General features: G+C 48.6%; 1 protein-coding gene across 11 annotated transcripts in view; it reads right to left on the bottom strand.

Moving 5' to 3' along the window:
• nav3 (neuron navigator 3) overlaps nucleotides 1–27788 on the bottom strand; it is a 1340243-nt gene that overhangs the window by 552211 nt on the left and 760244 nt on the right. The window lies entirely within an intron of this gene.

Here is a 27788-nt window from a genome sequence, read left to right as displayed (position 1 = left end):
CCAACCTCTGACATCACTTCAGTAATATGATCAGCTCCATTCCTTAAAGGTACATTAAAACATCCATGTCTTAAAGGCACTCTCACATGACAACACTTAAGATGGTTGAACACAGGGTAGCACGGTGGTGCAGTGGGTTAGCCCTGCTGCCTCACGGCGCCGAGGTCCCAGGTTCGATCCCGGCTCTGGGTCACTGTCCGTGTGGAGTTTGCACATTCTCCCCGTGTTTGCGTGGGTTTCACCCCCACAACCCAAAGATGTGCAAGGTAGGTGAATTGGCCACGCTAAATTGCCTCTTAATTGGAAAAAATTAATTGGGCACTCTAAATTTTAGAAAAACAAAAGATGGTTGAACACTCATCAGAGAGAAAATTTAAAAATGACTCCTTTTAGTATTTTCAGTCATGCTCCACTCTGTCAAAACGTAGAAAACAAAAGGGAGCAGTGACAATATTAAAAAGTAGGAACAACTTATTCTGTTGGGTTATGGACAGAAGAAACAGTCACTTCAGTCCATTGGATGATGATTATACCTATCCTACTGGCTGTGCAGCACTTTAGAACGCCCTGACATTGTGAAAAATGTAATATAAACAGAACAAATTAATCTCTTCCTTCTTTTGTTTTTCATTAAAATGGAAGAATAAACAATATAACTCACACCTTCCTCCTTTATTTTAAAGATGCATCCTGCATTTGGTTTGTTCTGAAGCTCTGATTCTGATATGGAACAGCACTGACTGTTCGACCACATTAACATTTTGTGCCGTGGAGCATGTTAAAGAACAGGTGCTCCTTAGTGAAACTGGATCATTCTCTGTCCGATCACAGGCACTCTGAGCTGGATCTTAAGGCCCTCAAATGAAATTAAAATCGCTCATTGTCACAAGTAGGCTTCAAATGAAGTTACTGTGAAAAGTCCCTAGTCGCCACATTCCGGCGCCTGTTCGGGGAGGCCGGTACCGGAATTGAACCGTGCAGCTGGCCTGCCTTGGTCTGCTTTCAAAGCCAGCTCTTTAGCCCTGTGCTAGGCAAGCGTTCAGAGGAGAGGGCCAGTAAAATGCCACGGCGCTGTGCTCACTCTCTACTCGCTCCTGCCCCACTGCAATTTTACCAGATGTGGGGGAGGCATTGGGCCGGCCGCCTTCGCATGGGCCGGTTATGGGACCTCATGCCACTGCAGCTGGGATTTAACCAGGGGCGGAAGAGGCCCATGCCAAGCATCCAACCCGGCAGCTTTCACTGTGGGTCAGACAAGCGGGGTTGGGAGTAGGAGTATTATTGGAACTACCCTGGCACTCAGAATATTCACTCCCCGCATCCACCTCCCCCCCCCTACCTCCCCCCCCCCCAAAGAGTTTGCGGCCATTTGGTTGACTTACAGCTTTCTGAGGCGCGACTTCCTACCCAGTGAGTTATAGGGATCATGACATATCTACATCGCATATTAGTAAGAGAATATTTATCTTACTGACTGTAATCCAGAGATCTGGGCTAATGATATGGAGGCTTGAGCCCCTTCATGGAAATTGGAGTATTTGAATTCAACTACCCTGGTGAGACCACATTTGGAGTATTGATCACCTCATTATAGGAAGGATGTGGAAGCATTGGAAAGGGTGCAAAGGAGATTTACCAGGATGCTGCCTGGTTTGCAGGATAGGTCTTATGAGGAAAGGTTGAGGGAGCTAGGCCTTTTCTCTTTGGAGCGGAGGAGGATGAGAGACGACTTAATAGAGGTTTATAAGATAATGAGGGGGATAGATAGAGTGGACGTTCAGAGACTATTTCCTTGGGTGGATGTAGCTGTTACAAGGGGGCATAACTATAAGATTCAGTGTGGGAGATATAGGAGGGATGTCCGAGGTAGGTTCTTTACTCAGAGAGTGGTTAGGGTGTGAAATGGACTGCCTGCTGTGATAGTGGAGTCGGACACTTTAGGAACTTTCAAGCGGGTATTGGATAGGCACATGGAGCACACCAGAATGACAGGGAGTGGGATAGCTTGATCTTGGTTTCGGACAATGCTCGACACAACATCGAGGGCCGAAGGGCCTGTTCTGTGCTGTATTGTTCCATGTTCTAAGTAAATACTTCTGGAGTTGAAAAGCTAGTATCAGTAATAGCAACCATGAAACTACCAGATGATCACGCCCTTTAGGGAAGGAAATCTGCCAACCATACCTGGTCTGGTCTACACGTGACTTCAGACCCATAGTAATGTGGCTAATTCTTAACTGCCCCTCTGAAATGGCCAAAGAAGCCACTCAGTTCAAGGGCAATTAGCGATTAGGAACGAATGCTGGCCCAGCCAGCAACGCCCACGCCCCTTAAAAGAATAATGAAAATGAGGTACCCTCAATAATGATGCTTAGAGATTAAACTGTAAAGAAGGCTTTATTAGGCTAATAACTATGCTACAGATTTGGAAGAGAGCTGACTGCTATACAGACCATGGGGCAGGCCTTTATGTATGGCTCCCAGATGGGCGGAGCCAGAGGCGGAGTCCCCAGTGTTCCAAGCCTGGTCTTAAAGGGGACATCACCTTACATGATGATAAGGCAGTAACCGTTCATCACATTCACCCCCTGTTTAAAAAGGAGTCCGGCGGGGGTGAAGTGCCATCATACGCCCATCCGTCTCGGCGGCCGGATCGTCCTCCTCGATCTCCTCAGTTCGGGCGGTGGTGCGGCGGGCACGGACGTCCCGGTTGAGGGCACATCCGGGAGCACAGCGGTCGGAGCTTCAGTCCGGGTCGGGGCAGAGGAACTAGGCAGGGCCGGGTGTAGCGGAGCCGGCGCTGGCGGGGTGTGTAAAGGGGGGGGGTGCAAGGGGGGGCGCACGGTAGGAGCTCACCAAAGGGTGGTAGGGCCGGAAGGGGGTGTGTTGTAGGGGGCGACGGGTCCTGCAGGGGAGCGGCGCGGGAAGGGGCGTCTGTGGTGGAGGATCCAGCGGGCGCCAGATCCCGGAGGGAAACCGTATCTTGCCTGCCGTCGGAGTACTCCACGTAGGCGTAACTGGGGTTGGCGTGGAGCAGTCGGACCTTTTCAACTAGGGGGTCCGTTTTATGGCTCCTCGCGTGCCTCCGGAGAAGAACAGGTCCCGGAGCCGTCAGCCAAGGTGGAAGCGAGACCCCGGAGGTAGACTTCCTGGGGAAGAGAAACAATCGCTCATGAGGGGTCTCATTTGTGGCCGTGCAGAGGAGTGACCTAATGGAGTGTAGGGCATCGGGTAGGACCTCCTGCCAGCGGGTGGTTGGGAGATTTCTCGACCGCAGGGCCAGAAGGACAGCCTTCCACACGGTCGCGTTCTCCCTCTCCACATGCCCGTTTCCCCGTGGGTTATAGCTGGTCGTTCTGCTCGAGGCGATGCCTTTGCTGAGCAGATACTGACACAGTTCATCGCTCATGAACGATGTACCCCGGTTGCTGTGGATATAAGCAGGGAAACCGAACAGGGTGAAGATGCTGTGCAGTGCCTTAATCACCGTGGCTGAGGTCATGTCGGTGCAGGGAATGGCGAATGGGAAACGGGAGAACTCATCGATCACGGTGAGGAAATAGGCATAACGGTTGGTGGAGGGGAGGGGCCCCTTGAAGTCCACGCTCAGTCGCTCAAAGGGGCCCGGGGCCTTCACGAGCCGAACCTTGTCTGGCCGATAGAAGTGCGGTTTGCACTCCGCACAGACCTGGCAGGCCCTCACCATGGCCTTGACCTCCTTGGTTGAGTAAGGTAGGTTGCGGGACTTGATGAAATGGACGAGCCGGGTAACCCCCGGGTGGCAGAGGTCATTGTGGATGGCTTGCAGGCGGTCCTCCTGCGCGTTGGCGCATGTGCCGCGGGACAGGGCATCTGGGGGCTCGTTGAGCTCCCCTGGACGATACTTGATATCGTACGAGTAGGTGGAGAGTTCGATCCTCCACCTCAAAATTTTATCGTTTTTTATTTTGCCCCGTTGCGTGTTATCGAACATATAGGCGACCGACCGTTGGTCGGTGACGAGGGTAAACCTCCTACCGGCGAGGTAGTGTCTCCAGCACCGCACAGCCTCCACAATGGCTTGTGCCTCCTTTTCGACTGCAGAGTGTCGAATCTCGGAGGCGGTGAGGGTTCGGGAAGAAGAACGCTACTGGTCTGCCTCCTTGATTGAGGGTAGCAGCCAGGGCGATGTCTGATGCATCGCTCTCTACCTGGAAAGGGTTGGTTTCGTCCACCGCGTGCATGGCGGCCTTGATGATGTCGGCCTTGATGCGGTTGAAGGCCAATTGAGCCTCAGCCGAGAGGGGAAAAGTGGTGGTCTTTAGGAGTGGGCGGGCTTTGTCCGCATACTTGGGGACCCACTGGGCGTAATAGGAGAAACGCCCCAAGCACCGTTTGAGGGCCTTGAGGCTGCGGGGGAGAGGGAGTTCCTTAAGGGGGCGCATGCGGTCGGGGTCGGGACCTAGGACCCCGTCTTCCACGACATAGCCGAGGATGGCCAGCCGGGTGGTGTGGAAAACGCATTTGCCCTCGTTATAGGTCAGGTTAAGGGCTCGGGCGGTCTGGAGGAACTTTTTGAGGTTAGCGTCATGGTCCTGCTGATCATGGCCGCAGATGGTGACATTGTCCAAGTACGGGTATGTAGCCCGCAAACCGTACTGGTCCACCATTTGGTCTATCGCCCTTTGAAAGACGGAGACCCCATTTGTGACACCAAAGGGGACCCTGAGGAAGTGGAAGAGCCGGCCGGCTGCTTCGAAGGCAGTATAGAGGCGGTCTTTTGGTCGGATGGGGAGCTGGTGGTAGGCAGATTTGAGGTCGACCGTGGAAAAGACTCGGTATTGGGCGATCCGATTTACCAGGGTGGATAAAGCTCTCCGTGCTCCCGGAGTCGAAGAGGCATGCAGTGTCGTGCCCGTTGACCTGGACCTGCATCATGGAGTTCTGCAGGTGTTTTGGCCGAGTTTGATCGAGGGTGATCGCACGCAGTCGCGGGTAGTCGGAGTCGTAAAATGGCCGCTGCCGTTGGTCGCACGTGTCGGGTCGAGAAGATGGCCGCCGACCAGATGGCCGCTCCCATGATTCTCACGAGGCTGATGACGTGTCAGAAGAGGACGTGTCGGGTCGGTGCGCAGCAGCATTGCGAGGCCTGCGGGTCTGAGAGCCTGATTTTCGGGCCGGCTGTTCTTTGTTTTTCTGGCCCCTGGGTCTGGCCAGGCAGACCCTCGCAAAGTGCCCTTTCTTCCCGCAGTCGCTGCAGATCGCGGAGCGGGCTGGGCAGCGTGGGCGTGGGTGCTGGCCCTGCCCGCAGAAGTAACAATGTGTGCCCCCATGGTGAGCGGGTCGCCGCGTGGCGCAGGCCTGTAATACGGGCGAGTCTGAGGAAGTCCGGGGGGGGGCTGGCAGAGTCCGCGGGGTACGTACCCAAGTTATGTCGGGCCACCTCCAGCGAGGAGGCGAGCGTTAGCGTCTCCTGGAGGTCTTTTGCCCCGTTTTCGAGCAGTCGCTGCCGGATGTAGGTCGAGCGGATGCCGGACACGAAAGAATCTCTGATGTGCAGGTTCATATGGACTTCCCCTGTCACATCCTGATGGTCACAGTCCCTGGCCAGCGCGGTGAGTTTCTCAACAAACTCGTCGAGCGATTCCCCCGAGCACTGCCGGCAGGTAGAGAGCAGATGCCGGACGTGCACCTCATTGACGGGTTTGACAAACCGCTTGCGGAGCAACTCAATCGCTTCCTCATAAGTCGTTGCCTTTTCGAGCGTGGCGGAGATTCTGTGACTCACCCGGGCGTGGAGTAGACGCAGCTTGCGTGGCCCCAGGATGGGAGTCTCTGCGGAGTCCAGGTAGGCCTCGAAGCACCGCAGCCAGTATTAAAAAATTTCCTTTGCCTCCGGCGTTCGTGCTTCCAGGTTGAGCTTCTCTGGTTTTAGGCCTGCGTCCATCCTGAATCTAGTTTAGCCTAATAAATTGAGGTACCCTCAATAATGATGCTTAGAGATTAAACTGTAAAGAAGGCTTTAGTAGGCTAATAACTATGCTACAGATTTGGACGAGAGCTGACTGCTATACAGACCATGAGGCAGGCCTTTATGTATGGCTCCCAGATGGGCGGAGCCAGAGGCGGAGTCCCCAGGGTTCCAAGCCTGGTCTTAAAGGGGACATCACCTTACATGATGATAAGGCAGTAACCGTTCATCACAGAAAACATGTAATGCATATTAATAATTTAACAATTTGAAGATCTGATGGATGTGAAGGGCTGCAATCGCACACACACACACAATTCAATTGAGCAATCTGTGGAAAGGTTGATTTAATCAAGATCATTCTTGGTAACTGACTATAACCGTTATTAACGCCAGTGGATCAGAATAACTGGCCTCACTTTAGCTGTGGGTAATAGTGCGAGACATGTTTGCACCAAACGTCAGAAGGTAACGAGTAAAACAGTAATAACCACAGGACTGGACGCTACACTCTGCCACTGGCAGGTTTGAAGTGGGGGTATGTGGCAATGCGGGAGGGGGGAGTGGCACATAAAATCCTGTGGGTGACATTCCCATTGTCTAACTATCCGACAGTAGCCATTTTAAATTTCATAGGGGAGTGGGGAAGCATTGGACATCCAGCCCTTGGAGCCATTGAGACCCTGAAGTTTCAAATTAATGGCCGCAAGCCACTGCTGCCAGTATTTTACTCACAACGAGGAGAATCCCATGCCAGGTGGGTAGCCTGGCAACTTAGGCTGCACAGGCAGGTGTTGGACAAAAGGCTTTCTGGGCCTGTCAGAGGCACCCACCTCCAACAAGGTCAACACCTTTTAACTCTCCCTCAGCCTCTTGAACCGAGGAATTTACAACAATACAAACAAATTTCCTCTGGCCCTGCACTGGGAACCATCTAAAAATGCAATTTAAATCACAAATCTCTGAGGATCAGACTGTGTTTCAATAGTTACCCAGGAATAGGTAGAAGAATTAAAAGCTCTTTTAACTCCTGGGAAATTATTTCACAGACCCACACTGAACCCCAATGGGACACCCCCACTCCCACACCCCAAACACCCATTGCTTTCCTCCAGTCACCCCACGTGACTATCCCACCCCGCCAATCCCACAAGGATCTCTCACTATCACCCTCCACCCCCCCCCCCCCCCCCACCAACAGGTCTCCCCCCATTCCCACACACTCCCCAACACCCTGGGGTCTCCCTCCACCCACCCCCCCTCCCCCCCACAACTTTCTCCCCATGGGACTCTCCCCACCCCTCCCCCACCAAAGACCTGTAGCTAAGAAAGGTAATCCCCAACACAAAGTGTGCCCCCCTCCCCCCCACACCCAAAGGAACTCTTCTGACCGTATCAGATATCAAAACTGGGGAGAGCTCCACTCCCCAGATTCCACATTTAGTAAAAAAGCATGCAACAAAAATACTTAAAATGCCAACAAAAAACAACACAGGAGCACAACCCGCCTCCAACTTCATTCCTGAATAAAAGTTCACATAACAAGTTTGCGGTTTGTAGAAAAAGTTCTTACTGACTTGGACCGGAATCAATGTGTGAACAATAGCTGTTTACAGGATGCTCGGAAGGGAACAATGGCAATTTAGCAAACAGCCTGAGCTAGCTAACACGTAGTACAAAGCTATCGAACTCCATTAGTCACAATCTCATGGATGGAATAAAGAACAGTTGTTTGACTTTTGACTGGCAATTAGCCTTGAGATTTCATTGCCCCCAAGCTAAAACTAAAGGTCAATCCCTGGAATTTTCCTCTTGATTAGAGTTACTCTGGGAAATCCTCGACTGAATATGTGTTGAAGGTTGGCAAAGACAGTGCACGCACTCCATCTACATTGAATAATCAATGACAGTCACCGCATTTTAAGACAGAATTTATAGAAGACCATTTGGCCCAATTGCTCTTCTCCTATCTCACCTTCCCCCAGCCTTGTGATCTCCTCCCTGTGGTTTCTAAAGCAGAACCAGCCTTTCAATCTGGCTGGCAATGCCCAAGACAAGAAGGTAGCAAACTGTAATCGGGCCCTACGTTAAATGTTCAGTCCCTGATGGGAAAACCACATTATTCCAGGTTTTTCCATCTTAAAATAGCCAGAAACACACCACCCCTGTCCACCACTCTGTCCCCACCGTCATTCCCCCCCCCCCCCCCCTCATCACCCGAGCAATCACTCTCTCCCCATCCCCACTCAATACTAACCCTCCACTCCACCTCCTCACTCTCATCAGTAACATTACTCCTTCCCCTGGTGGCAGTTTTCCATCTTGTATGACAATGCTTTGCCCTACGGTGGTCACCTCTCTGTTAAGCATCTGGTGTGGCTCAGGAGTCCCACTCTGGCATGGCAGTCTCTGTAACATTTCCTGCCATGGCCATGGGACACAGTTGGATGAGAAAATGGATAATTCACTGGTCTCTGTTTTCCCTTGGCCTTGTCCTTGGCCAGTTGAGCTTTCCATTTCTGCTTGCCTCTTCCAACGTCCTTCCAAACAGAGTGCTTGCAGAAGGCATGACCATCAGTGACTGTCTCCCAGTTGTCAGTGTGAATCTCCATCATCTTCATATCTCTTGTGCCGGTGTCCTTTGTGGAGGTATGGACACCCAGGAGGTCATGACCCAGTGGCCAGTTCACCAACAGAAGGTCATTGAGTATACGGCTATTAACAAACTAATGAAGCTGACCAAACCAATGCAGACATCATCAGTTTCGCAATGAGTGTATGTTGACGGAATTAAAACTCAATGGGACCACTGGATTGATAAGCTGGTCCTGCCACGATATACTGAGGGTATGTCTAACACTGCCAAGGTGGAAACTGATCAGTCTTTTCTCCTGCCTAGTCTATATTGTCCAGGACTCATCACTGTACAATAATGTGCTGAGGATGCAGGCTTGGTAGACTCACAGTTTGTTGTGGGGTAGATGTGTTCAGCCAGAGTCTACAATCTAAAAACAGCATCGTGGGCAAATACATTTCCCACAATGCTCAGGAAGGAGATGCCTTGATGGCTGTTGCAATCGCTGTAGTCACCCTTGTACAAGGTCACACTCCTTGCTACACTCCTACCTGGGGCACTGACTCTCCCTCTCCTCGCCCATCAAATCACCCTCCCACAAGCACCCAGCACTCTCTCCACATCAAACATGCCTACCCCTGCCCATCACTTGCTCCTGACTGTCCACAGTCCCTCTCTACACCAACACTCCCTCCCTATGCCAACACTCCCTCCCTACACCAACACTCACTCCAGTCACAGATCAGTCATGATCTACCTGAATGGTAGAATAGGCTCAGGTGGCTGGATGGCCTCCCACTGTTTCTAGTTTCCTTTATATCCTGAACTACTGTCGGGATACAAGAATCTGACAGCAAAGAAAGTGGCCAATTGGCCTGTCTGCCATGGATATTGGCCCGTGCCAGGTTGGTTCAGACCCGCATCCTTCCACTTCCACTTAAAGTCGAACTCAACTTTGAGTGTAAATCATAATTAAAATAATTGCTGGTTCAGTACAAGGTTTCTCGCAATTCATTTCCTCGTCCTGTCCCTGCCATAGAAACACAACATGAAACAGTAACCTTTTACTAGACAAGAAATAGAAAAATGATCTCATATTTCAGTGCGATGGATATGTTTCAACCAACTCCGAATGAGTCACCCTAGTGAGTCATACAGTGCGTCTTCTTGTGTGATTGTTCAAAGATTTCACTGTCCTCACTGGGATATCATTTATCTGTTCCAGGTAATCCTGATTACTGCTTACCTTGTATTGTGGTCTCTCAGATGTTTTTTGTTCTACAAATGACCGTACGATCAGAAACAAAAGAGTTGCAGAGTGCAGAAAAGAGACTGCAATTAATGTTTTATCAATCCAAGTCTTGTCTGATCTTCTGGTCACACTAGCGGGTGGGATCACCTATATTGTAGTCATTGCTTCAGTGAAGCCCGATCAGTTATAAAGAGATAGACTAACATTTATATAGCCCCTGTCTCAAAGAGCTTTACAGCCAATGTAGTAATTCTGAAGAATAGTCACTGTTGTAATGCAGGAAACACAGCAACCATTTTGCACACAGCAAAATCCCACAAATGTGATAATGATCAGATAAAGATCATCTGAAAGGCAGCACTACTGATAGTACAGTCTTCCCTCGGTACTGCACTGAAGTGTCAGAATTATAAGTTCATAGAATCTCTACAGTGCAGAAAGAGGCCATTTGGTCCATCAAGTCAATACTGGCCCTTGGAAAGCGCACCCTACTTAAGCCCACGCCTCTGCCCTGTCCCCATAACCCTACAAAATATTTTGGACATTCAGGGGCAATTTAGCATGGCTAATCCACCTAACCTGCACATCTTTGAACTGTGGGAGGAAACCCGAGCACCCGGAGGAAACCCACGGCGCCACGGGGAGAAAGTGCAAACTCCACACTGTCAGTCGAGGTTGGAATTGAACCCGGGTTCCTGGAGCTGTGAGGCAGCAATGCTAACCACTCTGCCTGGTGCGTGACTTGAACCCACGATGTGAGCTTGCTTCAAACTGAGCCAGGGCTGATACTCAGAGCCATCGTTGATAAGCCTGAGCTGTTGCTCAGTGCGTAGCTCTCTTGCCCTGCCCTCAGGTGGCTGTAGGGTCAAAGCCCAGGAATGTAAGTTAAGGTTGACACTCTCAGTGCTGTTAAACTGAGGTCCGGTTTGCCCAGTTCCCAGGTTTCCCCTTAAATTCTGGCAAATTTAACCTTGTTCCGTGACGTTTCTAATCATAAATAACACTTCTTATCCCTTGGTGATCCAAGAGGAACAGCAACTTACCTTTTCCATGTGTTCAACATTATGGAATGTCCGCACTGAGGCACAATACTCCAGCTGTGACTTAACCAATGTCTTGGTATTTATCATTATCTCCTCATTGCTTTGACACTCTCTTTCAGTTACTGCCTTTCAAAGTAATTCACCTCATGTGAAATGCTCCTGAGTAACAAAAGGACTATATAACCTCCATAGTAGAAGCATTGTGCAAATCAGAACATAAGAACAAAATAAATAGAACATAGAATATACAGTGCAGAAGGAAGCCATTCGGCCCATCGAGTCTGCACCGACCCACTTAAGCCCTCACTTCCACCCTATCCCCTTAACCCAATAACCCCATCAAACCTTTTTGGCCATTAAGGGCAATTTATCGTGGCCAATCTACCTAACCTGCACGTCCTTGGACTGTGGGAGGAAACCGGAGTACCCGGAGGAAACCCACGCAGACATGGGGAGAACATGCAGACTCCGCACAGACAGTGACCCAGCGGGGAATCGAACCTGGGACCCTGGTGCTGTGAAGCTACAATCCTAGCCACTTGTGCTACCTTGCTGCCCAAATAGGAGCAGGAATAGGCCATTCGGCCCCTCGGGCCCGCTCTGCCATTCAATAAGATCATGGTTGATTTGAATCTGGCCTCAGCTCCACTTTGCTGTCTGTCTCCTATAACCTTTGACTCCCTTGGGTCATCACCTCCCTTGGTAGCGTTGTCTGGCAATTCAGTGTCATTTGCAAATACAAATAATTCAAAATTTGGGCTAATTTAACACTACCTGTAAGAGATAGAAAATAATTTGCACTGATATGGTGGTACAAAGAGAGATTCAATGAGCAAAAGCTCAGATAAGATGCATTAGACAAGAAGTCTGAACTTCAGAAAGACATTGGACTGGAAGTCATCCCAGTGCCTCAAAGATCCTTACCCTTTTATTTTTATTAATATTTTCTTTCCCTTTCCACCACCCTTCCCCTCAGTGTTGTGTGTGTACAGAGTGGGAGGAGTTAGAAAGGGGGAGTTGGGAAAGAGGTAGTTACATTTTCTGCCCGTTTAATTATAATGCTGTGCATAATAAAAGGTTACGTGTTTTAAAGTTACTAACCTGGTGATGGAAGCTTATTGGGCTAAACCAAGGATCTTGGATATTTTAAATAAAATATTACGTCTCTGGGTCAAGTGGGGACGGATTTGACCACGTACCAGGCCAGGGAGTCGTGACACGTTCCAAAAGCTTTTTAAAAAATTTATTTTTCTTACTTTTCTTTTCTGTCTCTTCTCTCTCTCTTAATCTAATCTTTCTTTCCCGCTCTTTATTTCTTTTTCTCTCTCATGATTTTTCTTGACAGAGGGTCATCTGGACCCTCTGTCATCTGGACTCGAAACGTTAGCTCTTTTCTCTCCCTACAGATGCTGCCAGACCTGCTGAGATTTTCCAGCATTTTCTCTTTGGTTTCAGATTCCAGCATCCGCAGTAATTTGCTTCGGGATTTATGATTTTTCTTGAATTCACCCATTTTCCTTCTCCATCAGTCCTCTGTTTCAATCCTTACATCTCATAGGTTAAGGAGATAGGCTGTTGGTCCTGTCACTCACTGACGTATCCAGTGCCTCATTGCTTCTCACTGCACCATTATCAACTGCAACTCCCAGAAAGTTACAGGAAAAAAATCTGCTTAAGCTGAAGGTAATGGTGATAAATCTAACTATCAGAACAGGCCAGGAGATGTTCCACTCCAGCGGGAACCAGAACCAGTCCATTTCTTCAAAGCTGGCAGAGACTTGGAAGCACCAAGCACATCAAGCTCACTCCAAACATTTGAACATTCTGCTCACTCAGACAGGGAACAAAACGTAGTGTTTCAAAAAGGTTCAGTCAATCCATTTCGAAAATAATTTATTGCCTGGAAATGCCATTGGCTCCTGTTGACCATCACCATACGCTGTCTCTTTTGGCCTGCATGTGACAAGACATTAGCCCTGCTCTAGGTGTGTTCACTAGGCAGACTATGTGCCTGCATATATTGCAGGTTGACTGTATAAAACCCAAACATGCCGCATTCGGTCTCCTGCAGGCTCTCTGAACTACTCCCAGTGAAAAGAGAGAGGGCAGCACAGTAGCACAGTGGATAGCATTGTGGCTTCACAGCGCTAGGGTCCCAGGTTTGATTCCCCGCTGGGACACTGTCTGTGCGGAGTCTGCATGCACTTTCCGTGTCTGCGTGGGTTTCCTCCGGGTGCTCCGGTTTCCTCCCACAGTCCAAAGACGTGCAGGTTAGGTGGTTTGGCCATGATAAATTGGCCTTAGTATCCAAAACGTTTAGGAGGGGTTATTAGGTTATGGGTATAGGGTGGTGCAAGTGAGGGCTTAAGTGGGTCGGTGCAGACTCAATGGGCCAAATGGCCTCCTTCTACACTGTATGTTCTATGTAATGTAAAAAGCCACACTAATTAAACCTAGTGCCTTTTATTACCGCAAAAATACTTGTCTAAATTATATTGTGTCGTTACTTACAACTGTAAGACAGCCTCAAGGCAGTACGATTATGTTTCATGTTAGATTGTCATTAAAATTATTTCATCGCTACATGTTGCCTGTGCTGTATTTAATTACTTCCCTTCCACCAATAAGATTAAATTAGCTGTAATGACAATGAAGTGCTGAGGGGTTAGCAATGGGACCACCTCGCAACCCTGAAGGCCAGTATAATAGCAGCAGCCATAGCATTCGGGTGACAGATGTTTGTTAATTTGGTTAATCAATCATTGATGTTACTGAGGAATAGTATCTCTTGGATCCAGAAACGGTTCAGAATTCATTGCACACTGTGTAGAATCAGACATAAAGCAGAGTATATATATACCCTGCCATGGACATGCTGCATTTAGTCTCCCTGGCTTGTACATAGACTAAATTACAATGTACTAACATGATTAAAGAGAATCACACTAGACTCACCACTATACTTCACACCTTATCGCAAAGCTACAAAGAAAAGTATTAAATGTTAGAATGCACAGGGTGTTTATATGAGAAGAAAGGAACATATTTATGTGTTAGCTGCAGTTCCACTGAACTGTAGCAGTCTTGTCTCTGAATCAGAAGGTTGTAGGTTCAACTCCCCATGCCAGGGCAGTAATGAGGGAGTTTTGCACCGTCAGAGACAACATCATTTGAATGAGATGTTAAACTAAGGTCCTAATTGCTCTCTTAGCTGGACATAAAAGATCCCGTGGTAAAACTTGAAAAAGAGCAGGGCAGATGCCCTGGCTAATGTTTATCCGCCCACCAGGATTACTAAAACCAGATCATCCTGTCATTACCATATTGCTGTTTGTCGAATCTTGATGTGCTCAAATTGGTTAGCATGTTAACCACACACATGGAAACGTGAAGAACGTTTTGGGATTATACATTGGCCGTGGTCATTAAGATAATTTCAGATCATTTTATTTCAGTTAGAATTCTGACTTCCGGTGCTCCGCTCCAATTCAGAAACTCAGGATTGAAGGTGTAAAATTTTCCCATGGTGACTGAATATTTTTGCAATCAAAGCGATCCAACAGAAATCTTTAAAAGTGACGGGAGGTTTTAATGGAATCAATGTGGTGAAAGTGTTCCCACTCATGGGAAGTCCAGAATAGTAGCGCATATCGGTCAAAACAGATGGGATTTAGGGGGAATTTCTTTACAGAGAGTGCAGAGAGACTGAGGAGCTTACTACCATGTGGAATGATCAAAACAAGAACATTGATGAATTTAAAGAGGAAGATTCATAAGGGAGAGGGGAACGGAGAGGTACAAGCAAATTCTGGAGTGAGGTACTGAGAGACAAAGGCAAATGTAGCGAATAAACACAAGTACAGACCAACTCGGCTAATGGTCTCTTTCTGTTTTGTAGCTCCAATGTAATTTGAGTGCCTGTTCACTGGGTGGCAGTGAGTTCACTCCATCATGTCCCATCTATATAAAATAAGACTTAAGAGACAGACTGAGTGTAAATCGCTCACATTAAATACCCTAAAGGTGCAGCCATCAATCAGCATTCATAGGTCAGGTCATGCATTTGCTTCTTCGTGTTATTCCAAATCATTGAATAGAAAGTGTCACAGCACAAGGCAGGTACATCTCCGCAAATGGAAACTATTCAGAGGTCAGAGTGAAAGTACGAGGTTTATACTTCACTCAAAGAGTTGGTGAGGGCAGAATTACTTTCAAGGTGGAGAAGAGAATGGCAATCTCATTTTGCTGCTGCCGGTTATATCACAAATAAGACGTTAAAGCTGAACACAGGCATGGATTATTACCTATTATTTGATTTTTCAAAATGAAAATTATAGACCCATGCTGGATCAGAATTAAAGCTGGCACACTGGAGCCTGGGACACAAGCCATTTTTGTAGACAGAACATCTGTGAAACAATCTTTAATAGAAAATAGATTGCCATTATGTTGGCAGCTGGTGTTTATCAGTAATAAACCACGGAGCCTAGAGACAGGGAGTTTACAGGTACAAGGGCATAAGTATGTTCCAAATGCACTTTCCAAAAGAACTGTGAGTTATCATCTAGAGTGCGAACTGCCATTCCAAAATATAAATCATATGGTTAAAAAAATGTGTATGTGTTACACATCAAAGGAATGTTTCACACGTTAAAAAAAAATCTATGATGGATTCAGCAGAATTGCGAGAGGTGTAACCCAAGCACATGACATGACGGCATGACATTTTATACAAGAGTGACTACAATTCAACAACACCCCATTGGCTCTAAAACACTTTGGACATCCAGTGGCCATGAAAAGTGCTATATAAATGCAAGTCCTTTCTTAAAAGGCATTAATTGTGAAGGAGGCCTACACTTCCACTTTGACACATTTGCTGAGCTTAAATGCAACAACAATTTACATTTATTAGTCTCTTTAACTGAGTAAAACATAGGGGCGGCACGGTGGTACAGTGGTTAGCACTACTGCTCACAGTGTAGAGGACGCAGGTTTGATCCCGGCCCCGGGTCACTGTCCGCTTGGAGTTTGCACATTCTCTCCGTGTCTGCGTGGATCTCAACCCCACAAACTCAAAGATGTGCAAGGTAGGTAGATTGGCCAAGCTAAATTGCTCCTTAATTGGAAAAAAAAGAATGGGGTACTCTAAATTTATTTTTAAAACATAGTAAAACATGCAGAAGGCTTCACAGGGAGCATTTAATCAAATATAATGTGGCATTGAGACAGAGGAGGTGAGCATGTCGTCAAAGGTTTTTTGAATGTGTTAGCTATATGAAATATCTCAAAGGAGGTGGAGAGTCCGAGAATCATAGAGCTTTACAGCACAGCAAGAGGCCCTTCTGCCCATCGTGTCTGCACTGAACATGAAACGCCCATCTATTCTAATCCCATTTTCAAGCACTTGGTCTGCGGTCTTGTAAGTTGTAGCGTTTCAAGTGCTCATTGAAATGTTTTTTAAATATTGTGAGGGTTTTTGACTCTACCACCCTTTCAGGCAGTGAGTTGCACCTGTAAACCAACTTTTTGCGACTCATAGAGATGCGACTTACAGAGAGATACGTCTGTTATAGGGTTATAGGTTACAGAGATATAGATATGTTATAGGGCTGTAGGTTACAGAGATATAGGTCTGTTATAGGGCTATAGGTCACATAGATATAGGTCTGTTATAGGCTTATAGGTTACAGAGATATAGGTCTGTTATAGGGCTATAGGTTACAGAGATATAGGTCTGTTATAGGCTTATTGGTTACAGAGATATAGGTCTGTTATAGAGCTATAGGTTACAGAGATATAGGTCTGTTATAGAGCTATAGGTTAGAAATATTGGTCTGTTATTGGACTATTGGTTGCAGAGATATAGGTCTGTTATTGGGCTATTGGTTAGAGAGATATAGGGTATGCACAGGGCTCTTTGCTCTGAACCTCTTCCATCAACTTCAAGCCCATTCTCATTACTCTCAAAATACCATGCCTCCCTCTGGGACCACACCCGACACAATCCTCATGCCCCTGATCCTGCCCACTCCCAAGATTTGTCTTAAACTTCTTATCCCCTCCAACGATTCCCCAGAGGAGACCTACTTTCACCTACTTACACCCTAACCCTAACCCTAATGAATCCCACTGCCCCCTCTCACAGTCACACTGCCCTCCCACCACCAGTACCCTCGATTTATCTCCCCCAAGATTCCAGCATTGACTGCACTAACCCATCCCTGTGAACATTTCATTCCCCCCCCCCCCCCCCACTATGTCTTCCATTGCACCAACCTACCCCCATGTTCCACCCTGGCTCGCAACGGTCCTCCACCATGCTTTACAGCATCCCCCTCCCCTCCAGTTGTTTCTTTGGCATGCGCTATACCTGGGGTCATGTGGTCCTCTGATGCTCCAGGCCATGGCTTCTCAGGCAAGCTCTCTCTCACCATATGAACACCACAATGATCCAGGTGTGGTAACCTGACATGGCCTATTTTTGATCCCGATTAAATTGTTTATCGTAAAGAATTGACCACTTTAAATTAAACCTCAGAATGGGAATTCAGACTTGGCCAAAGTAAAATACACAACCCACAGACAAAATGCCAGAACATGTCTGGGACTGCCCCATCAATCACACATGAGGAGATCATCAATCCCATTGATATGCACCGATTTGTTTTGGGTAGCCCACACCGAACGAGACTCTCGGACACCCAGAGTTCCTACCATTATACGGTAACAGGTCCTGTGCAAGCAACAGTACCAGAGATGGGGCAGGTCTGGGTGTCCTGTCAAGCGGACATCAAGAAAACTACTAGGTGTTGGCACCCCTCCCAAGATCTCATTGGCCGGAAGCCAGAAATGTTTCTGTAAAGGTGCAGGAAAGGGTATAAGAATCAATCACATGGGCCTCCCAGTATTGAAGACTCCATGCAGAGGCAATTGAAACGTCTGACCAGAGGCGAAGGAAGCCGCATGTGAGACCCACCTTTGCAACAATGGGCCCGAGAGACTCAGAGAATCAGACCCCAGGCATCTTTACGGGTACTGCAACTAATGGAGTGAATCTTTAGCAAATGTTATTGGGTTAATTTAAGGATAGACATTGTTGTTAAATAAAGTTGGTTTGATTTTATACTTGAGTTGTCCTTTGTTTTCCTCATTATTAAAGACATCTGGGTAAAACCAAACTGGTCGAAAGTCACGGAATTGGGCAAATGCAACACAGGTGTGAATTGGACCGGTGTGAATTCTGCTGGCAGGTTAGAGGATATGCCAGGGGGAACATTCTGGTTGTTGTTAATCGAAACAACATTGATCATGCACAAATCCAGTTTCCAACGTGCTTCAGTGGTAATGGCGAGCCACCATTATCCGCCATGACAGTCGGTACCGCAAGTTCCCAAAGCCATTTCTTGCCATTGGGAAACCGGGGGCAGGAGGGGAAAATTACAGCCATTGTGTCTTCCACAACTTCAAGATGACCCAAAGCACCTTTTCGACCTTGAGGTGCTTTTAAAATGTAGCCACTGTTGGCAATGCATGGAAGCTGGCAGCCAATTTGTGCACAGCAAGTTCCGCAACAGCAATGTGATAATGACCAGAAACTGTTGTAGCGATGTTACTGAGGGCCAAATATAAGTCAAGAGACCTGGGGGAACTTTCATGTTCTTCTTTGAGAAGGTGCTGTGGGGTGGTTTACATAGACTTAAAATCGCAGCGGCAGCCTCAGTTTCATATTCACATCGGAAAGTAAGGAACTTTCACAGTCCAGCAGCAAATCATCAGCCATTGATTGTAAACTTGAGTCGCTGCAGTGGGACTCAAACCCACAACCTTCCGACTCAGAGATGAGAGTGCTACCGCTTGAGCTACGGCTGACACTTGCCACCAGTGTACTCTCCACTCTGCACTATCTCAACAGCATGAAAGGTAATTTGTGAGTATGCTGCCAGACAGCTGGCTGACACAGCAGCAACCAACATTCAAAGGAGAAAGTGCACACAGGGCAGCATTATGTCACCCTCATGAACTCCTTCTTAAAATACCTTTCAAAACACAGCAACAAATTGTGATTGGGCAGAAGGTTGTAATTCAACAGCTAGTTGCTTCGAGAAACCTGTGACTACATCCTTTGTCCCTGCCATGTTGCTTCAGACTACTCAAATCTTGCATCTTTGTCATTGACCAGTCCAAGCAAAACTACAGAAGGCCAGATATCCTGCCGTGATTTTGCTAGGATACTGGTTTGATTATGACCTGGTACCCAGGTGAAACCCAGACACAGCCTGGTATCCATAAATAAAAGCAAGCTCTGCATTTATATAGTGACTTCCATGTCCTCGGGTAATGAAGTGTAGTCACTGCTGAAATGTAGACATTTATACATGCTCCTGCCTCCCTATAGGTTGAAAGATTTCATGGAATCTGTCCCATCCCCTTTATCACAGAGCCTGGATTTCATCAACTCCATCTGGAGGGGTAATATTATAAAAGCGAAGGCTTGATAAGGAGACTGACTCACTGAGACTACGTAGAATCTTGAAACAGCACAGAAGGACGCCATTTGACCCATTGAGCCTGTGCCTATTCTTTGCAAGAGCCATCAAATTAACCCAACACCCCTTACCTTTCACCGTAGCCCTGTACATGTTTCTCTTTGGAGTATTTAACTCATTCCCTTTTGAAGGCTGCGATCAAAACTGTTCCCACCACCCTATCAGACAGTGCATTCCAAATGCTAATCCTTCATTCTGTAAAAATGGTTTTCTTCATGCTGTCTCTGGTTGTTGATCACCTTAAATCGGTGATTAATTACCAACCCTTCTGCTACTGGACACAGTTTCTCTTTTTTATTCAATCGAAAACATTAATGAACCGTTAAACACCTCTAGCAAATCACCCCTTTGCCTTCTCTGCTCTAAGGAGAACAACTGAGCTTCTGTAGTAATATAAAAGCAAAATCCTGCGGATGCTGGATCTGAGATATAAACAGAAAGTGCTGGAAAAACTAAGCTGGTTTGACAGCATCTGTAGAGAGACAAACAGTTAACGTTTTTAGTCTCCAGACTCTCCCTATTAATTGAAGCTTCCTGGAATCATTTTGGTAAGTCTCCTCAACACCCTCTCTAAATCTGAGGTTTTTGAGCAGGAAATCCCATTTGTACAAATGGCCCTAGCATATTTACAGTTCAGAATTAGGCCATTCGGCCAGGCTTGTGTTGATGCTCCATAGAGTTCTCCTCCCACCTTTATTATCTCCCATTCAGTATATCCTTCTATTCCTTTCTCCGTCAAGGGTTAGGTTCTCTTTTGTTGGAGATGGTCATTGCCTGGCTGTTGTCATCCCAAGCCTGGATATTGTCCAGATCCTGCTGCATTTGATCATGAACTGCTTCAGTATCTGAGAAGTCACGAATGGTGCTGAATATTGTGCAGTCATCTGCAAATATACCTACTTCTGACCTTATGATGGAAGGAAGGTCGTTGATGAAGCAGCTGAAGATGGTTGGGCCATGACACTACCCTGAGGAAGCAGGCAATGTGCCTCAACGACTACCGTCCTGTGGCCTTGATATCGATCATTATGAAGTGCTTTGAGAGGTTTGTCATGAGACACATCAACTCCATACTTCCAGAATTCCTTGATCCACTGCAATCGGTCCACAGTGGATACTATCTCCCTGGCCTACACTTATCCCTGGAGTATCTCGACAACAAGAACGCATACGTCAGATGCCTATTCATTGACTACAGCTCTGCCTTCAACACCATAATCCCAGCCAAGGTCCTATCCAAACTCCAAAACCTCAGACTTGGCTCCTCCCTCTGCAACTGGATCCTTGACTTCCTGACCCATAGACCACAAACGGTAAGGATTAACAACACCTCCTCAGTATTAATCCTCAAAATGGGGCCCTGCAAGGTTGGATACTTAACCCCTACTATACTTCTTATGCACACATGACTGTGTGGCAAAATCCAGCTCCACCTCCATCTACAAGTTTGCTGATGACACAACAGTAGCGTGTCAGATCTCAAACAACGATGAGCCAGAGTACAAGAGGGAGATAGAAAACCTAGTGGCATGGTGCAATGACAACATTATCTCCCTCGGGGCGTGATTCTTCCAAAAGCGAATAAAGCTCCCAGCGACTCGTGTTGAATAAGGAGCCTGAATGGGGAACGTGCAGCCGAGGCCACACATAGCCCCATTTTGTACAGTGGGGAGCTCCACAGCCCCATTTTGTACAGTGGGGAGCTCCACAGTGGGGAGCTCCACTCGCCGGAACTCCCCATTGTAGTGAGAGAAAATGGTGTCCCATCTCTGATGCCCCCAAAAGAACCCCAAACCTCCTCACCAGCCCGAACGCAATCTGGGAGGGTCCATCTTGGTGGTGCTAACCTGGAACCATGGCAGCACCCATGCCAGCTGGCAGTGTCATCAGGGCATCCTGGCAGTGCCAGGCTGGCCCCCAGGTGGCACCACCAGGGCACCACCCTGCCCAACAGGCAAGCAGTTAGGGGCTCCAATCCCCTGGGAGACCCCCACAAATGTCGTTCCATTTGATCCCTGCTTGTGGGGACCAGTTTTCTTTTCAAAAAATATACTTTATTCATAAAATCTATCATAAACATTACAGAACATTTTGAATTGTCTTGACTGTACATTTCCATCAAAGTTACACATTCCCTTGACTTTCTTCCATTCAATTTTGATAACATTACACATATCGCTCTTTACGTTACAATTCCTTCTTAAACATTTACATTGTCATGTTTCTTTTATACATTGGAGTGTTAATGGCCCATTCCGAGGGGGGTTTACACTGTTACCCACCCCTCGGTGTACATTTGCTGGTAAGACCTTACACAGTGGTCTTCCCCCATTGCGCCTTGGCGGCAGCTGCCCCAAGCTTGAGTGCATCCCTCAGCACGTCGTCCTGGACCTTGGAATGCGCCAGTCTGCAACACTCGGTCGAGGACAGCTCTTTGCACTGGAAGATCAGCAAGTTTCGGGCAGACCAAAGAGCGTCTTTCACCGAGTTGATGACCTTCCAGCAGCAGTTGATGTTTGTCTCGATGTGTGTCCCTGGAAACAGTCCGTAGAGCACAGAGTCCTGTGTCACAGAGCTGCTCGGGATGAACCATGACAAATACCACTGCATCTCTCTCCAGACCTTCTTTGCAAAGGCACATTCCACAACGAGGTGGGTGACCGTCTCATTTCCCCCACAGCCACACCGAGGGCAGCGTGCGACGGCGCTGAGACTTCGGGTGTACATGAAGGATCTGATGGATAGGGCCCTTCTCACCATCAGCCAAGCTAGGTCTTGGTGCTTGTTTGTAAGTTCTGGTGATGAGACGTTCTGCCAGATGACTCTGACAGTCTGCTCAGGGAACCGTCCAACGTCCTCCACAGTCTGCTTTTCCCTGAGGGCCTCGAGGACATTACGTGCTGACCACTGCTTCATTGCCTTGTGGTCAAAGGTGTTTTTCTTCAAAAACCTTTCCATGAGGGACAGTCAGGTTGTTGGTGATGACTGAGGAATTTGAAGCTGTCAACCATCTGCACTGCGGCACCATGCAGACTTCCTGAAGTCAATGACCAGCTCCATAGATTTGCTGACATTAAGAGCACGATCCAATGGCCATGCTGCGCCGGAAAAGTGGCTGTTGAAAACTGGGAGACCCCGCTCCCGGGATCTAACTGGCTCGAATCACCTTGCGAGATTCAATGCTGTATCGGAGACGTTGTGACTACTTGGAGCGTTCCGCGGCAATGAGGCCAGGCCCATCCTTCGTAACACCGGGGACAGGTAGAACCTCAGTATGTAGTGACACTTGGTGTTTCCATACCGGGGGTCCACACACAGCTTGATGCAGCTGCACACAAAGGTGGCCATCAGGATGAGGGAGACGTTGGGTACGTTTTTCCCTCCCTTATCCAGAAGTTTGTACATGATGTCCCTTCGGACACAGTCCATCTTGGATCTCCAGATGAATTTGAAGATGGCCCGGGTGACTGCTGCGGCGTAGGGTCGGGTAATGGGCCAGACCTGCGCTACCTGCAGTAACACCGAGAGTGCCTCACACCTGATGACCAGGGTTTTGCCCGCAATGGAGAGGGAGCGTTGCTCCCACCAGCCCAGTTTCTGTCTTACCTTGGCGATGCGTTCCTCCAGGGGACCAGTGCTGAACGGCACTCTTCCAACCTCTTCCATCGGGCAGACGATACAAAAGTCTGAGAACACGCACTGAACAGCTTCTCTGCTGTTACCAGACTCTGGAATGACCCTCTTGTGGACTGAACTGGTTTCTTTATGCATCTTCTTTACTGTTGTTAGCACTGCACTCCTAATGCTTCACCCGGTGTCTATGTCTATGTATTTACATTATGTACTTATCGTATGTCCTATGCTATTTTCATGCATGGAACAATCTCCTGCACAGTACGCAGAATAGTATTTTTCACTGTACTTCGGTACATGTGACAATAAATCTAACCTAATCTAATCTAATTCTGCAGTGATGTCCTGGAGCTGGGATGATTGACCTCTACCAACCACAATCACCTTCATTTGTGCCAGATATCACTCCAATGAACAGAAGTGGTCCAGTGCCTTCAGCCATTTTGGAATGATTCGAATTGGTTGGAGACTGACATCCGTGACGCTGGGGTCCTCCGGAGGAGACTGAGATGGATCATCCACTAGGCACTTTGAGCTGAGGATTCTTGTGATTCTTTTGCACAGAAGTGCTGGGATCCTCAGTCATTGAGAATGGGGATATTTGTAGAGAATCCTCCTCCGGTGAGTTGTTTAATTGTGCACCAGCATCCATGGCTGGATGTGACTGCCAGTGAGACATTTGTGAACCAGTTGTGCTTTTTTATAATCACAGTGCAGTAGGAGGTCATTCGGCCCACCGACCCACTTAAGCCCTCACTTCCACCCTATCCCCGTAACCCAATAACCCCTCCTAACCTTTTTTGGACACTAAGGGCAATTTATCATGGCCAATCCACCTAACATGCATGTCTTTGGACTGTGGGAGGAAACCGGAGCAGCCGGAGGAAACCCATGCAGACACGGGGAGAACGTACAGACTCCACACAGACAGTGACCCAGCGGGGAATCGAACCTGGGACCCTGGCGTTCTGAAGCAACAGTGCTAATCACTTGTGCTACCGTGCTGCTTCATTAGACTTTAAATTGATGTTTTCTTGAGTTTTTAAATTCAACCACCTGCCATGTTAGGATTTGAATCTGGGTCCCTGGCGAATAACCCCAGGTTTCTGGATTCGTCCAGTGACAATACCATCGCGCCACCACCTCAACATGTATTAAATGTATTTAATCTTATTCATGGGTCACAGTTAGTAAACCAGCCCGATTTCAATCCTACAGCCCACTGAGATAAAAGAAAGTCACTCATGCGGCCTCTCACTAGCCCAGGTTGCCCATCACTCATCGATACCATTCACCTCAACCACTCCACATTCTCATCATTCTCTGATTAAAAAGGTTTCTCCTGATTTCCCCATTGGATTTATTAGCAAATATCTTATTTTGACTGTGCCTAGCTCCAGTCTCACCCATAAGTGGAAACATCATCTCTACATTGGCTTGATCAACTCCCATTATAATCTTTGAGACCTCTATCCGGAATAAATGAAAACTCTTTGTCCAGAATATCTGAATATATGAGGATCCTGGGATTATATTCATTGGAGTTTAGGAGGTTGAGGGGAGATCTAATAGAAACTTACAAGATAATGAATGGCTTAGATAGGGTGGATGTAGGGAAGTTGTTTCCATTAGCAGGGGAGACTAGGACCCGGGGGCACAGCCTTAGAATAAAAGGGAGTCACTTTAGAACAGAGATGAGGAGAAATTTCTTCAGACAGAGAGTGGTGAGTCTGTGGAATTCATTGCCACAGAGGGCGGTGGAGGCCGGGACGTTGAGTGTCTTTAAGACAGAAGTTGATAAATTCTTGATTTCTCGAGGAATTAAGGGCTATGGAGAGAGAGCGGGTAAATGGAGTTGAAATCAGCCATGATTGAATGTTGGAGTGGACTCGATGGGCCGAATGGCCTTACTTCCGCTCCTATGTCTTATGGTCTTATGGTCTAAAGCTATTTACATTTTCCTGAGCAGTATAATTTGTCAGTTCTGGGGCTGGATTCTCTGTTTGGGAGACTAAGGGCGGGATTCTCCATTTCCCAACGGCGATATCGTAATCGACGATCGGCCGGAGAATCCCTTCCGCGCCCGAATTGGGGGCAGCGCCGGTTTGATGTTGGTTTTCTAGAGCGGGATTCTCCGACCCCCCCGCCGGGTAGGAGAATTGCCGGGGGGCGGCATGAATCCCGCCCCCGCCGGCTGGCAAATTCTCCGGCGCCGGGGATTTGGCGGGGCCAGGAATCGCTCCGCGCCTGTGTTGTGCCGTTGGCAGCGGCCCCCCCCCCAGCGATTCTCCGGCCCGCGATGGGCCGAGTGGCTGCCGATTTGCGGCCGGTCCCGCCGGCGTATGTTACTACAGGTATTTACCGGTGGGACCTGGCTCCGCGGGCGGCCTCCGGGGTCCTCGGGAGAGCGCGGGGGGATCTAGCCCCAGGGGGTGGTCCCATGGTGGCCTGGCCTGCAATCAGGGCCCACCGATCCGCGGGCGGGCCTGTGCAGTGGGGGCACTCTATTCCTTCACGTCGGCCGCTGTAACAGTCCGCGATGGCCGACGTGGAGACGAACCCCCAATGCGCATGCGCTGGAATGACGGCAGCACACGCTGGATCTCCCGCGCATGCGCCAACTCGCACTGGTCGGTAGAGGCAATTCGGCGCCGGTTGGCATGGCGCCAAGCCCCTTCCGCGCTGGCTGGAGGACTCCGCACCTTCTGGGCGGCCCAATGCCGGAGTGGTTCACGCCACTCCTTTGCACTGGAGAATCCTGCCCCCAGTCTCCGCCCCCTAAGAAATAGCACCATCGCGTTGCGTGCCGTTGGAATGGCGTTGGCGCGTCATCGCCCGTCCCCCGATGCTCCACCCCGATTGGCTGAGTTCCCGACTGTGCAGTTGACGTGGGCTCTGAGCGGTCGGGAACACAGTGTGGCGGCCACGGACTGTGTCCAGCGCCGCCTCAGTCGGCTGGGAGCCGTGCTGCTGGCCAGGGGGGATTCCTCGAGGGCAGGGGGGACTGGTGGGAGGTGGCCCAGGGTTGTCCTGTGGGACAGCATATGGCAGGTCAGATCCACGCACGGCCAGCGCCATGATGTACGGCACATCCACTGCAGGTTGTCGCCATGCGCATGCACGACCACGGACCCGGCCATTCTCCGGCCGTTTTTGGCACGGGAGCTTTTCCCGGCGCCATAGCTAGACCCTCATCGGTCCTGGAATCGATGAGGGTTCCCCGCCGATTTTGGTGTTGTAAAACACCACAGTTCCCACGCTGGCGTTGGCACTTAGCCGCAGAATCCAGTCGCAAGTGTTCCCCCCAGAACTGAAACGTGTGCAATTCACATTAACGTTGGGACGCTATTTGATCCGAAATTCAGGAGATGCAAATGAGCCAGCACTCTGCCCACGTAAATTGGAAACAATTCCCATCCCCGCTGGCGTTGCATTCACTGGAGCCAGAATTTGCGTTAAAGAACCTGACAAGCTGAAGCTGCTTTATGTTCGCTCCACTCACCACACAGTCTCATTCCAGTTAAGAATATGGCACTGAGAAGATCTGCCCTCAGATTTGGGAGTCTGAAGTGGATCCACTGCTCCATGCCAATGAGGAGAAGAGGGACAACCTCTTTCCCAGGGTGAGCCGCGGACTCAAGCGCAGCCTCCTGAACAGCGCCTGAGAGGTGGCAGCAGAGGCAGTCAGTGCTGCCAGCATCACCAGGAGGAATCAGCTCCTTATCCTGAGGGGTGGGGTAGCTGAGAGCGTCAATGGTGAGATCTCTACTGTAAGAGGGGCGATATGCCAGGAAGGGTTCCAAGGCCATGATACGTCTCCTTTGATTGGGGTGAGATCTGCTAATCTCCTTCTTTCTCTGTAGTGGGGCTGCGCTTCTGAGGAGTGCACTGAGGAGTGCCAACACCTGATGGGCCAGCAACTGATCATGGCCACCCCTATCCCATTGATGATACTGCTGGGGTATGAGGGTTTCCAGAGGGGCTGGATGGTTTGATTTCCACAGGACCAGAGGTTCTCTGAGCATTTACAGGACAGAGTGGGCAGTCAGGCACCAAAGGGGTGCGTTTAAATCACATACTACAGCAATGACAGTCTCAGCCAGGCAACCACGAACCAGAGGGGGGACACCCCGAGTGCGCAGACTTGGCACCAAATCATTCCCCGTTATTCCTTATAGCCCAGTCAGCGCCCCCCCACCCCCCGCCTCCCCCTCCCCCGCAAGCCAGACAAGTCTTGAGAGTTTTCTTACTTTCTCGCTCCCCTTCAACAGCCATGTGCCCAGACCTCACTTGTAAAAACTTGCACTAATTCTCGACCCACGACTCCCACTTGTGAGGGGTGGAGCATAATGTGTCCAACCCGCTAATGACATTCAAATCCATGCAAATGACAGTCTTGCATGGGCTTGCCGGCGCGCATTTCGCTCACACAGCCAGCAAGAGGCCGGAGCATAATGGCAGAATCGGCGTTGGGCACATATCACGGTTTTTGGATTACCTGGTATTCTCTGCCCAATTGTAACTCTAGCTGTTGGTGTCGGGAGGCGGAGAATCCAACCCCTGGTTTCAACCTTGTGATTTTTTTTCAGCTTTCCATTGCCTCTATAGTCTTTACAATATGGAGAACAGAACTGTTCACAGTGCTCCAAGTATGATCGACAATGGCTTCCTAACATGCATCTTTTAATGATCTGTGTATTTGTAACTCCAAATCCCCCTGCCCCACAACCCGATTTTGAGGTTTATTTTCCAACGATTATGTGATCTCCTCCTCTTCCTACCAAAA

The sequence above is a fragment of the Scyliorhinus torazame genome, chromosome 19, assembly GCF_047496885.1.
Source record: "Scyliorhinus torazame isolate Kashiwa2021f chromosome 19, sScyTor2.1, whole genome shotgun sequence".
Taxonomy (NCBI): Eukaryota; Metazoa; Chordata; class Chondrichthyes; order Carcharhiniformes; family Scyliorhinidae; genus Scyliorhinus; species Scyliorhinus torazame.
The sequence above is the reverse complement of the archived record's forward strand: the minus strand, read 5'-3'. Positions and strand labels throughout refer to the sequence as shown.